Source organism: Pinus tabuliformis, chromosome 8 (genome assembly GCF_031772625.1).
Source record: "Pinus tabuliformis cultivar Carrire ecotype Pingquan chromosome 8, CPIR1, whole genome shotgun sequence".
NCBI lineage: Eukaryota > Viridiplantae > Streptophyta > Pinopsida > Pinales > Pinaceae > Pinus > Pinus tabuliformis.
The window spans coordinates 447,354,951-447,362,991 of NC_142294.1; positions in this window are offsets into that span (position 1 = coordinate 447,354,951).

Below are 8,041 nucleotides of genomic sequence, written 5' to 3' on the forward strand. Positions count from 1 at the left end.
TTCCCTTGTGGGTAATAATTGGCAGAGTATTTGAGCTTAAAACCACTTTTGAGTGCAAATTCAGTCATAGCATTGCCAGAAAAGTATGATGCATTATGAAACATTAAAGCAGAGGGTAAACCAAACTTGGCAATTATGAACTGATCTATGAAATCGATGATGTGTTCAGCATTAGCTATGTTGACAGGAACGACTTCTACCCATTTAGTAAAATAATCTGTAGCTATAAGGATATACCTATGTTGTTTAGAAGAGTGAGCAACGGTCTCACCTATTATATCCAGTCCCCATTGATTAAAGGGTTGATCGATATTGACTGGTTGCAAAGGCAATGAGAGTTTCTTTTGTCCTCCTGTAGCAGTTTGACACACTTGACATTTCCTTACATAGTTATGCTCATCTTTAAATAGTGTAGGCCAATAGTACCCTGTGCGCAAGATCTTATGTGTTGTAGCATCTCCAGCATGATTTCCACTTGCCGATCCATCATGGAGCTCTTGCAACACTTTTTTAGCTTCAGATTTCTCAAGACATAGAAGTAGAATAGAATCAAAATTCATCCTAAAAAGTACATCTTTTACAATTTGATATTGCTTAGCCTTCAATCTTAGAGCTCTTTTCTTTGTATAATCTAGGTTTGAAGGAGCATATCCATTCTTAAGATAAAATATGATATCAGCATATAATGACTCAATATTGTTTAGGCTTACCTCATACATTTGTACTTTTGAAGATGGTAGTCCAAAAATAAGCGATGCTCCAGCCAGCATTTTGCAAAAGCCTTGTCCTTTTACAATATTTGCCAGTTTAATTTCAGTGACGTACTCTTGTAAGGCAGTAACCCAATTTTCTCTTTTCTCACCTACATCTTTCTGTACTAATATATTTCTTACCGCTGGAAACGGTACTATGATCTTTGTATTGGTTTTAAGTAGAAAGGGTCCAAAGTGGTTGATCACTTTGGAAACAACCTACACTTGTTTTTCGGCATCAGAGTAATTTAATTCGGCCCCTTGTAGATTTGAACTGTAAAAGGAAATTGGGGCTTCTACCTTATCTTGATTTGCTTGAGTGATTATTGCAGCATATGATCTATTAGAGGAAAATTTATACAAAATGAAAGGATCGGAAAAATTTGGAGTTGCTAAAGATGGGGTGTTTACAATCACTTGCTTAATCAACATTTATTAATCAGATTGAATGCTTCATATTCATCTTGGCCCCATTTTAAGATTGAATTCTTTTTAATCATTGCTTGTAAGGGAGATACAATCCTTGAGAAGTATGGAACAAGACTCTTAACAAAGTTAATTTGGCCAAGGAAGGATTGCATGGCTTTCTTGTTGTGAGGCAATGGTATTTCGGAAATCTTCTTAATTCTATCAGAATCAATATGGATTCCATATTTTGACACTATAAATCCAAGAAGTTTTCCTTCACTTAATGCAAAAAGGGACTATTTTGGATTAAGTGAGATCCCATACCTTTGGAAACGTTGGAAGATTTCTTTTAATTCTTTGAGATGATTACCACATTTCTTAGAGTATACAGTTCTATCATTCAAGTAGATTACTACTTATTTATTTACTAGTCCCTTAAATGCGACGTCCATGGCCCTTTGAAATGTGGCGCCATCATTGATCAGACCAAAAGGCATATTTTGATATGCGTAACTACCCCATTTAGTTCTGAACATAGTTTTTAATTAATCGTCGGGATGGACAAAAACTTGGTTGTAGCCAGAGAAACCATCCAGAAAGGACATTAATTTTGATCCTGTAACTGCTTGCAATATTTGGTCCATCGGAGGTAGGGAAAAATTATCCTTTTGGCAGGCTTTATTTAGGTTTCGAAAGTTAACACAAATTCTAATGTCTTCGTTTTTCTTTCTGACGGGAACTATATTAGAAACCCATCTAGAGTGTCAAACGGGAAAAGTAATTTTGGCTTTCAATAATTTGTTAAGCTCAAACTTAATCTGGCTTTCTAGATTAGGATGGATCTTCCTCAGCTCTTTTTGGATGGGATTTCATAGGTTATCATTGGGATAGTATGCTGGATGCTAGAAGTGTCCTAAGTCTTTACATCATTGTAGTTCCAGGCAAAGACACTTTTGTTTTGTTTCAAGAGACGCATATAAGTTAATATTTCTTCTTTGGTTAAGCCAAGACCTAAGTTGATATTATGTGGCTTGGTATCAGTTCCTAGATGTACTAATTCATAGTTCAGAGTTGAACTCTGAAGTTTTGAATTGGTAGATCTCTTGAATCGGTCTTTCAAATCATATCGGTCTTCCGACTTGATTACTGATTTTGGCATAGCATTATTAATGCTTTCTTCTTGCAACGATTTGTCATGTTGGTCATTGCTAATTATCTTATTAGTGTAAGATCTCTCTGATGTGAGGAAGCTTAAAATATTAGGATCATCATTGAAAATTATCTAGTTTGTAACATTGTTTGGAATTTTGGGTCTAAAGATTAATTCGATTGAAAATTTGTCTAGGCTATAGTCTTCTGAGGGAATGAGCTTGAAAGCTACATTTTCTAAGAGGTCAGCACTAGCATTTTGGATTCTAGGAATTGATGAAATATTTAATGCTATAAAAAGTTCAGTGAGATCTTGCACTAAAGATTGATAATGCTCTAAATGACCTGATAGGCAATGTATAGTATTTCATACCTGTCTAATTACAATTTCAAAATCTCCAAAGACTTCTAGATACTTTATGTTTAATCTGATTTCTTTGTATAATCCTTGGACTAAGGCCTCGTACTTTGCAATGTTATTGGTGCAATCGAATTTGAGTCTACAAGTTAGCATAGTTTTGTTTCCGTCTTGAATAATTAACACGCATCCTGCTCCTGCTCCATCGTTAGACTTTGAACCGTCAAAAAATAACTTCCAAAATAAAGATTTATTTACAATACTATCTATAAAATTAATACATTTAGAACTATCTGTTTGGGAAAAATTTTCTACTTGAGATAAAACAGAATGTTCTATGTAAGGCAAAGTATGAGCATTAAAATTTCCTAAGAAAGAATCAACAGAATAGTTTCCAATTATATTGTTGTTGTATGCTACAGGTTCATTTTCTCCTTCCAATTCCGTTACTATGTATTGTTGATGTATTTCTCTCTCAACCTTTATCTGATTCGGTTTACCATTGTAAGGGAGCCACATATGTGACCAATCGGTAGCAAAATATCCATGAATATTTTCAAACCAATCCCTACTAAGAATTAAGCCATAAAATTCTGGAATGTCTGCAACTAGAATATCAATAACTTGACATACCTTTGGATTCGATGACAGCCTTATGGTAACCTAATTTAGTTCATTGATCACTTCAACCTGCAACCGGTCTAGCTGAACTATACGTACTGTAGACTTTTGCGGCTAAACATTTAACTTTTCACATATTGATTTAGGCAAGATATTAGATGAAGCTCTTGAATCTACTAAACAATTATGCAAGTTTTTGTTGAAAAATTCATAAGTAAGAAGAAATGGGGGAGTATGAGATCTGGACCTACCTCCAATTAAAGCGATATCATTTGGATCAACTTTATTAATCATATTAGTTGGAGGGCTTCCCATCTCATGGGAAGCTTGCGAGATTACAAAGGCGGGCAGAGGTGCAATAGGCATTGCGTATAATTCTTTCAAAAGGAGTTTTTGTTGATGTTTTAATTTGCTCAATTCATGAAAGGTAATGTTAGCCCTAGTCTTCTTCATGTCTTCTACAATATTATACTCCACTTCGTAAGAAACTATCAATGTTTTAGATGGAGTTGGTGAATCATATTGGACTGGGCTTGTTTGAGTCGCTTTGGGTGATGTTTTCTTACTTGCGACTTTATCTTTAGATATCGAGCTTGTGCTCTTCTATTTAGGAGTTAGTTGTGGAGGATCGAGTTGATTTCTACTTCTGGCACTAACCAGTGATGCCTCTTGATCCTCTTTGTTAGGGAGAATGAAGTCCCACATTCCCTGCACTTCTACAACTTCTTCTTCCTCAGTGGGCTCTTCATTGGAAACTTCCTCCTCTTCTTCTTCTAATTATGCATTTGTAATAACATTGGGAGGCTTTAAGTCAGTTGAAGGATTCCTTCTATGAGGCTTGTAAGGCTTTTTAGAAGAAGTCTCTGCTACTTGTTTCTTAATATCGACCATCTCGTTAGACATGGTTTTCAAAAATTTCTTCAATCCTTCTAAATCGAATGGGTCCTTTGGTTGTTTTTTCTTGGGATCTTCTTTAAAAGTGACCTTCTTTGATTTACGTTCATCAACAACGTTTTTATTCTCTAGGGCTATGATACGTTTTTCTACTGCTATTGCTTCTTTCATATTATCAGCCAAAGTGGTTTTGGCAGCCCTATCGAAAAAGATCATTATGTTTGATGGTAGCGCAGATATGTACCATTCACTTCGAACTCTTCACTAGGATTGTAAGTGGCATGAATTTTATTCAAAAGTTTGTTAAAACACGAGTTAAAATCTTTGATAGGTTCTCTTGTTTCGGTCTTAAGATTTGAGAGGCAATTGATCAATGTCGCAGTAGACCTATCATCACCAAACTTAGTCAAGAATTGTTCTTGGAAAATATCCCAACTAGTGATAGATCCAGATGGTAATGAAAAATACTAGGATCCGGCTGCTCCTTACAAAGTGTAAGGGAAGAGCCGAACAATAGCATCTTCATTAGTAACTCCATTAAGATTTATGGATAACATAAAGTTATTGATGTGTTCTTCTGCTAGCATGCTTGCTTCAAGATTAAACTTAGGTAGCCATTTTTCAAGATGGGCCAGTAATTGACTCAAGGGTGCAAGCATTAGGACTACCCCTGGGTTATTCCATGGATTTTGGGCCATCGTTGAACTACTAATAGAAGAAAGCGCAGAAGATGTTCCTTGCGGTTGGGAAGATGAGGATATTATAGTTCCAGATGATTGTGAAGGAGATGTTGAAGTTCCAGTAGTATGTTGGAAAATAATTTGAAGTGGAGGAGTGGATGGTTGAGTTCATAGTGGAGAGGTCGAGATGGATGAAGATGATGAAAGAGTCTCATTATCAGACCCTTTAGGTGATTTCCTTGCTCTTTTCCTTTTAGGTAGAGGTAATTTAGTTGGTTTGATACCAAACTTTTCACTCTGCAATCTGGTAAGAGGATGAGAAGGGTTATAATGCAAAGTCACACTACCTTGAGATATTTCAAATTTCTGGGGCAATATAGAAAATACTTGAAGTTTATGGATCAAAGATTCAACTTCAGGAGGTTCGATAGTTGATTTCTCTAAAATGTTTGGGTTTGTGGCAGTGACTTTTTTTTTATCGACTCCTTGATCAAGATTTATAGGTTCTAAATGCGATGGAGAAGTTGGGGAAGTTGTTGAGGGTGATTTACTCTCAGAATGGTATTTGGATTTAGATTTTCTAGCCATTCATAGTTCAAGCCCTTCTTCTAGCACCAAATATGTTAAATCCTCGAAAATTGGGTCTACAACAAGGGGGATACCCACCTGGTCTAGACCTTGGTAAGCAACTCCTTTTTTGTTTGGGATGGTGGGTCTGACTGGGGATATGGGAATAGTTTACCAATTTATGTGTGTGTGTTGCGAATTGATATTTCTTTCCTAATAATTCCTAAGTAAAATTCTTTTATTCTAAATCTAATCTAATAACATGCAATTTGTATTCTAATAAATAGAAGTATCTAATTCTAAAACTAACCCAGGATTTAATCTTTCGATTATGCGATCTAAAATAGTTTCTAACAACAATTGGTAATAAAGATCATTCAATCACTATAAGAAAATAATTCAATAAAGATGAACTATTTCGTATAATAATTTAGTCGAACAGTTGTGAAAAACATATCACATAATAGGTCATTCATATATTAAGCACAAATAGAATAGCCATCACTGTACAAAAGTGTCAAATGATAACTCAAGCATTCAGGCATTCATATATAAATTACTAAACATAAATATCACTTAAACACATGGGCAGAAATCATTAAGAGATAAAAATACCATTGATAACAAGTTTTACTTATGAGCTTCAACAATAATGATCTATCTCTTCTTAGTTCAACATCTACTAAGAGTACAAAAGTGAAATTTCAGTAGCAGATATTAAACACAGATATCAATAAACCATGTTCCATTCATTCATCAAAACCTCCTCTGGGGGTGCAGAAGTGCATGTTCTGAGAAAAGGTTTTTGACAAATTTCAGGACCCTTCTCTAAATGCATGAGAAGGGTTGCAATACTACTAGCTAAATCCTAAAAATAGTTTATTACAAAAATATAGGAGGCGGTTTAAATGACCGTCCTCATCTGAGGAAAAAGTAAAACTAAAAATAAAAATAAAATTGAATCTAAAAATTACTATCTATGTATCTGTTCTCTTTGGTCGCAATCATTCAGCCAATGCAAGACAACTAAAGTTGGAACAATGTGCCTTGCAGATCAGCGATAAAGCGATTTTGAGATTTTCTTCGTAATATCACTAATCTGTTATGTTTTGACAATCATTCATTACCATGTGTTTCTATGAAGTGTGATTTGTGAGATGTATTATCGCATCTCGCTGGTTTTGAAGTATTTCACCTTAAGTGATATTAAAATTACGATGCGATGAGTTACTTCGATGTGCGATCTCGCATTGTGATTTGGAAATCTTAGGAGTTTGCTTATGTGGTGTCATCATTTCCTTTTTTGGGATGCGATACTTTTTGAGAAAAATATTTTATTCGAACTCATCATAAAACTTGAGTCTTTTTTGGATTTTGCAGGTATTATCCTAAGTTTATGATAGTAAGATTTATTCAAAAAAGGAAATACAAGTTCTAATTTATTGTTATTTTCTAGATGAAGGGTCAGCACTTATTTAGTATTGATATCAAAACTAGAATAATAAGGGGGGTTGTTGTTGGCCATAATGGGTAGTTAGGCTATCTTTTAGTTAAATTAACCACTAGGAAGGAGAGTTTTTGATTATTTTGCTACGCGGATGGCCTTTTTTTCCTATTGTTAATTCGTAGTATTGGGACTTGAAGTGATAAAATTCACTTTTGGCATATGCTATTTTCCTCATGTTCATAGTGATAGGGGGAACTAGAAATATTATGAGGCCCATTTTTACCTCCATTTGGGAGTACAAGTTAGATCAAATAGTTAAAATAAGAATAAAGTAAGTGCCCCATTATATGCACATCTTTTCTTTTCAACAAAGTACAACTAATATAGGCTAATTAGGTTGGTATAATAACGGATCATAGGATATATACAAATATACACTCTTTACACACATTATGGTGGTTTATTACTATCTTGCACCCAAAATAAATCTCACATGATTTTCTCTTAGCACTTCATTCATAAGTATTCTCTTCCCCTTGTGCTGATAGTGATTTTGGGGAACTAGCAAAATTAAGTGTACACTACCTAAGATTCACTATAATGTGGAGTGAAAAAATAAAATTATGGTTTAAGTTATGATTATAAAGATAAGCATCCAAAATAATCTCCCTTTGGTCATTCTCATCTAAAACATAGAATGTTATCTTTAAGGGATCTTCAAATTGTCCACAACCCAATGTCAAAAGGAAAGTGATGAGAACTTGTGGAGGATCTAATGCTGAGAAAAAATATATCACAAGCCTCAAGTATCGATATTGTTTGTAGGGATCTAAACCCACCATTGATACCTAGAAGCTATGATTTTCTTACCTGTATTGGCTAGAGGCATCTTAAAGGCCAATGGTTAGTACATCTTAACCAAAGTAGTAAGTATGGAAGCACTTGCATCTAGAGGAAATTTTGAATGGCTATATATTGGAAGAATCACTAATTTGATTAATATTTTCTCTAGTACCCTTGATTATAAGCCTCCTTTCATACATTCACAAGTTTTCTTCCAGTGGAGTTAATCACCTTTCTTCAAAACTTTTGGAAGTTCCAGTTACTCTTCAGTGGAAGGATCCTAGGCCTTTTACGATTTCATGCATGAACCCATCATTAAAAT